Source organism: Cryptomeria japonica, chromosome 5 (assembly GCF_030272615.1).
Source record: "Cryptomeria japonica chromosome 5, Sugi_1.0, whole genome shotgun sequence".
Lineage (NCBI taxonomy): Eukaryota > Viridiplantae > Streptophyta > Pinopsida > Cupressales > Cupressaceae > Cryptomeria > Cryptomeria japonica.
The window spans coordinates 896206651-896212835 of record NC_081409.1 but is presented as its reverse complement, the minus strand read 5'-3'; the positions used below and the strand labels follow the sequence as shown (position 1 = coordinate 896212835).

General features: G+C 32.3%; 1 long non-coding RNA gene across 1 annotated transcript; it reads left to right on the top strand.

Annotated features, from left to right (window-relative positions):
* Window positions 1–1263: 1263 nt before the first annotated feature.
* LOC131033573 (uncharacterized) lies at window positions 1264–4919 on the top strand. Its single transcript, XR_009103623.2, has 2 exons — window positions 1264–2321; window positions 4612–4919. It is a non-coding gene; the product is annotated as an uncharacterized LOC131033573 (long non-coding RNA).
* The last annotated feature ends 1266 nt before the right edge of the window (window positions 4920–6185 follow it).

Below are 6185 nucleotides of genomic sequence, written 5' to 3'. Positions count from 1 at the left end.
CATTGTGCCTTCATTGATCCATTGTGTTGGCAGGTTAAAACCTTCTCATTGATGCTATTGGTATTCACTATAATAACCTAGTACTCCAAACCATCATTTAGCTAGTGTGCTTATTAGCTTTGTGCCCCTGATGTGCTATTGATCTCGTGGGCGCTCATCGACTTTTTAAACCCAATAACCTAATACTCTAAACCCTAATTCAATTAGTGTGCTCATTAGCTTTGTCCCCCTAATGTGCTATTGAACTTGTGGGTGCTCATTGACTTTGTGTCCCTATTGTGTTACTAAGCTCATAGGTTGAACTCGTGGGTGCTCATCAACTTTGTGCCCCTATTGTGTTACTAAGCTCATAGGTTTGAACTATTTGTGTTAATGTTGTGTGTTCATGTTAAAGATGAGGTTCCTCCTTTATGCCTCACCTATTTGTGCTAGACTAAAAAATTTCAATATTATAAATAAAAGAAATAGCTCTTTACTAAGAAATACAAATAAAACAATTCTTAAATAATTGTAAAGTAAAATAAAATAACTCAAGACTACAATTCTCCAAAAAAAAATTAGATAGATATATTTCTATATCAATTAACACATTATTATATTAAGATATTTTCACCAAAACAAACATAAAACTAAATTAACAACAAATGAATATACAAATTTTACTATTATAAAACTACAATAATATTATTCACAAAAGCATTTACCATTAATCTCTACCCACTACATTTTTATCCTATATTTTATTTCCATTTTTAAAATGAGAAGAGCTCTTTTTAACACGTTAAAACCAAAAAAATATAAATAAACAAATAAATTAATTTAGAGATATATGGGTTGACATTATTTTTATGTTCAAATATCTTCCGCGTTATTTTTCATATAAAATAATAAATTAAATTTGTTCTCAATTTTTTTTAATACTATCTTATAGTATTTACAATTCGTAAGTTTTAGTGGACTCTTCCACAATGGAATTTTATTTCTATTTGTATCATCGTTGTATTCGGAATTTTATACAAATATAATATTAATTTCAAAATATCAAACAATTGCTAACCAACGTAATCTGTGTTAGATATACGCTTTCCAATCACATTGGACAGAAAAAAATGTGATCTGATGATGAATCACAACGCATGGTGAAGGAAATTATTTTATAGTTATAAGAAATGTCAACTTTACCTTAGTCTGCGCTGATGTGTCAGATCTCTTATATAATTTCTATGATTTTTCAATTGTGCATGATTCCACGTTGGCATATGCTGACGTGTCATAGCGACTGTTCAAGTAACGCTGGGGTTTGCTTGCACCGCCATCCATGGCAGTAGGTGGGTCGAAACGAGCCCATATTCGCAAGATGTGTGGATATATACAATGTGTATCTCACTATTCACACTTGCAGAGGTCTTGTTTTTTCGTTGAAAACAATGGCAGAAAAAAATCAGAGAACGGAAAGGAATTGAGACTTCTCTTATAAACAGGATTGTGATGAATTTGACTTGTTGAGATATATATATACAATGTATATATCTCACTGTTCCCACTGATGGAATACTTTTCCTGGTATAAACTGTTGGCAGGGACATAAAGAGTGAAAAAAGGGAAGGAAAAATAAAGGTGTTCTGATTAATGGATGTGAGAGTATATATCCAATTGAGATCTAAGAATAATGTCTGTTTTATCAAATATTTTCATATCAATAGTATGTTTTATTGTGGACTATGTTTCATATGCAGTATTTAAGATAATTGCAGTGGTAGCAGTGGTACTGATTCACATGTTGAGGATACCAGGCATGATCATTCTGCAAGTTTTTAGATGTGTAATTCAGTTGATACCCTTTATTTTGGAGCATATTATTAGGCATGTCACAGATTTGCTGTTTACAACAGTTTTTGGGTGTATGGAGGTGATTGAGAGTGCTTGCAGTGCTTTAGTAGGCTTTTTGGTGTCCATGATTTATGACATTTTGGGTCATCTGTACACTGCCCTACATGATTTTGCAGACCTCTTTTCGGCATTCCTGTGGAATGTTATCAAGATGTTTGGTCTCTCTCTGTTGAGCATATGGAACAATTTTGTGGATGCAATAGCTTATTTTATACATAATGTATAATCAATTGATTGTAAGATAAATTTGTTGAAAAGAGCCCATATTGAGCTCGGTAAGTATATATGAATTTGTACTGGGGGATTTTTCCCAGATTCCAATTCTGGAGATTGACAATGTTGCAGCCAAAGAAATCTATGGAGACAATGTTACACTACAGAAGATAAAGGAGTAGGGATATACAAATTCCACCCCATTTGATTGTTAAGAGGTAAGAATTTAGAATTGAAAAAAGTACTTTCCTCTTCATTATTTTTGAAAACTGATTTGCCATTCGGTATTCTAAATGCCTTGCTCTACTCAGCACAATTATTTTAGCTGCTGAATTTGTTAAATTAGCCTACATCTGAATTTATTATCAACAAACATGCCCATCGGAGGATACAAGAATGCTAAGAGACTTTTGCTTAATGAAATGATATGGGGATTAATGGACTGTTATGGTTTTGAGTCCTACCTAAATGCAGAAACTCGAGTAATAATACATTCCCATCCATCCTGCTAACTCATCTGTAAATACTTCAATGCCCATAGTCATTATTGTAGGATAGAAATGCCCATAGGTTGAGGCTAATGGCTCAAATGCTCACCTAAGAATCAGGAGGAAGAGTTAGATCTACAATAGAGATAAATTCTCTGGTAAAGGGTACCCACTGGTCTTCCAAAATGATACCTAATTGCTGGAGGAATCCCCCAAGCCCTACAAGCTGTAATACCCCAACATTTTTTATACCACAGCTTGAAATAGAGTTTACCTGGCCTAACCTGGTAGTAATACATACATTGTTATAATTGTAGTTTCCAATCAACTTGTTGACACGAGAATCTCAATTGGGTAGCAAAATTGGGTTCAACTTTAGGATTAAGAAGATAAAAATTCTTCATGGAATGAAGAAACCAAGTTACTTAAATTGCTGAAAAGGTTGTTTTCATGTTTCAATATTAGTTTAGATAATGCATCTTTTCTTGTTTTGCTAAGAACTGAATCATGTATTAGACAATAGCAGAGAATGGCATAGGTCATAGACCTCATGCCTTGCTTCTCTTTAAACCCAAGCTTTTGGTGTGTGTTCCCTCCTAGGGAGTTTATGTGCAGCCAAGATCCGGACTGGGGAATTTCATATGGGAGTCTTCCCAACTCAAAATTTTAGAGAACAAAAGCTAGGAGATAATGATAGAAGACTATGTAGCTCATAATCAACAAGTTTTAGGTTTTATCCTCCCATACAGGTCAATTCTGTTAAGGGTCAGAACAGAAGGCTATATAGCCCACGAGATTTCTGGTACCTAATAAATTCTCCTAAAAATACAGGAAAACATAGAACACCTGTTTAGCTTTATAGTTTACAGCCATCAAGCGCATAAAGTTGAGTTCATACTGCCACAAATGGCATGCCTTCTGCTTGCACAGAATCACAATCCAAATGATTTTCCATTAAAAATATGCATGTTGTTGTAGCACAATAGGTGAGGCAGACATATGATATAAGTCTTAAGGATGAGGTTGGGATCATGTCTCATATAATTTTCGGGATTGAATATCCATAGATCTTTGACCCTCAACTGAAAAGATATCAGGTAGCAAAACAAATTAGTGAATGATATTAAATCTTTCATTAAAAATAAAAAGAGATGGATCTTTGAAATCAATGGTTTAAAAGTTTAAATGACATATAGTAATATAGTAATTCTCAGTTTAATTTTGGTAAAGCATCTTACAAATTGGAGATTTCACAAATCTGTATAAAACATAAAACTCGGTAAATTTGTTGTCCTTTAAAGGTTACCTTGCATCCAATTTTTCTCAATTAATTTTGAAACGCCTTTTGTGATTTATAAGCTCGGGCATTGATGCTATTATTCGCCCTTCAAATTAATTTTCTTCCTGATGAACTTGTTACTCTGATATATAGATATGAACTTTGGTCATATATAGAAACAATAATTCCAGGTGAATCACAGTGTATGGACGGATCGGTCAAAAGTACTATAATACAAACTATCAATTGTATTTGCTCAGTAACTTTCAAACCCTAAAAATCAGAAACCAAGAAATTTTGTACTGTGCTACTTAATTAACAAATTACATGAAATTCAATAGGAGAATAAAAGATGGAGAAATGAAAGTAAACATCATGATCCATTTCGAATTAGTCTTCAATGGCAGATCACTTGCATTAAAAAGATGAACTGCATTGCCTCTGTTTAAAATCTTTTTCATTCCAATCTTTGGACTGTTTTTTTCGTATTGGATTATGAAAAAGAAAATCAGAACACAAAGTAAGATCAGTTGTCAAGAACTAAACAGCAGACACTATCTCTGTTTAAAATCTTTTTCATTCCAATCTTGGACTGTTTGAGAGTTAAAAGTGGCCTATTTGCAGCATTATTTTAAATTATTGCTGCTGACAAATTTTTGGTGGGTCTCAGATATTTTTCATGTTGGGGAAATTAAAAAGCTAATTCAAAATTCTAATTTTGGGGCTTTGAATTTTTTTCAGGTTCCAGAGCTGGAGGAATTCAAACAATTCCATGAAAATCTGGTTGAAGCTGTTGGGCACCAAATGGGAATGGAGAATTGCCCAACAGAAATTGAAGAGGCAAATCTTTTGTGTTTTGGAAGATCCAAATGGATCTAGGATAATATAATACAGATTATTCATTAGATAGCTCCAATATATTTGATTCATGACCTTCTCCAATGAGGAAGTTTTATTCATTGCAATTCTTATGAACATTGTAGGGTTTTATGGCATTGTGGATTGTTGGTTACAAATGTTCTAATAGATCTTGACTGGTTTTAATATTACGTAAGGAGTTCCAATCTGATGCCAAGACCTTTTATGAAGTGTATCCCAAATAAACATCAAAAGGTTTGTGCTGGGAATCACACATTAAGAGAAGTTAGTTTTATCGTAGTGGACGTCAAATGAATTAAATCTTATCCTTGTTTCAGATGTAAGATATCGTCATATCCATAATTTAAACAGGAGCATAACACAAAAATTTATAATTTTTTTTACAAAAAAAATCTTTATCAAATAACATTCTTTATATGATAATCAATTATGCACATTCAAAAATAATATAATATTATCTCTTATAGAATCATAAGCACATGACTATAAGGCAGCAAGGGTTAGGCTGAGGTCTTATAGAGAGGGTTTCCTAAAAAAATAGAGTTGAAGTTGCTGAGATATTTTAGGAAAATTTTAAAGCTGCTGGTCCCATGAATTTGGTACTCGAGTGCAGCTTAAAAATTTAAGTTCCGAAATTTATGGAAGCTAGAGGTCTCATGAAACAAGTAAAAAAAAAATCATTTTCCCTTCAAATCATATTTTTAATAAAAATCTAACTTTAAATGTTTGAAGTGGCACATAATCCCCTCTCAAGAGAAGTCTACTATAGAATCTTGAGTTTTATTATAGGTCTAAATTACAAAATAAAACCTATCCTAAATTTCAACTAATATGTCAATTTTTAATCAATATGAATTAAATAGCTTAATTAAGAATAAAGAACCTTACTATAATAATAACATAAAATTGGACAACATAATATATTATTCACAAGAAGTTAAGAAATCTTAAATTAAATTTCCAAAAGAAATCAAATTTATTGAAATAATTAAATAATTTTCTAATTAAATTATTCTATATCCCACTAAGGAGACACATAAATGAGGAATGAATTTTATCTCTCACCATTGAATCAATTATAACCTAAATTTGTCATAACTTCAAATATTGTTTTTTTGGGGGGAAGTTGACGAATATTGTGTTTTAATTTTTTCTGTGAATGTAAATGTGTGGCTGAAAAGTGTGGAATTTGCAAAAGAGAACTAAACAACATCAAACACACACATGAAACATTATGTTAGAGTTAGAGATCAAAATAGAAACCAAACTAAGTTAGCTTCAAAATCAAGAACCCCAAGCACGTCTCATGTTCCTCTATTTCCAAGGATCTTCAAAATTCAAGGTGGCTCTCACTTGGAAGAGCACTTGATCTTTTAGATTTCAACCTAAAGAACGAGCTTGAAGGATATGCCAAGATCAAAATGAACGCAACTAAG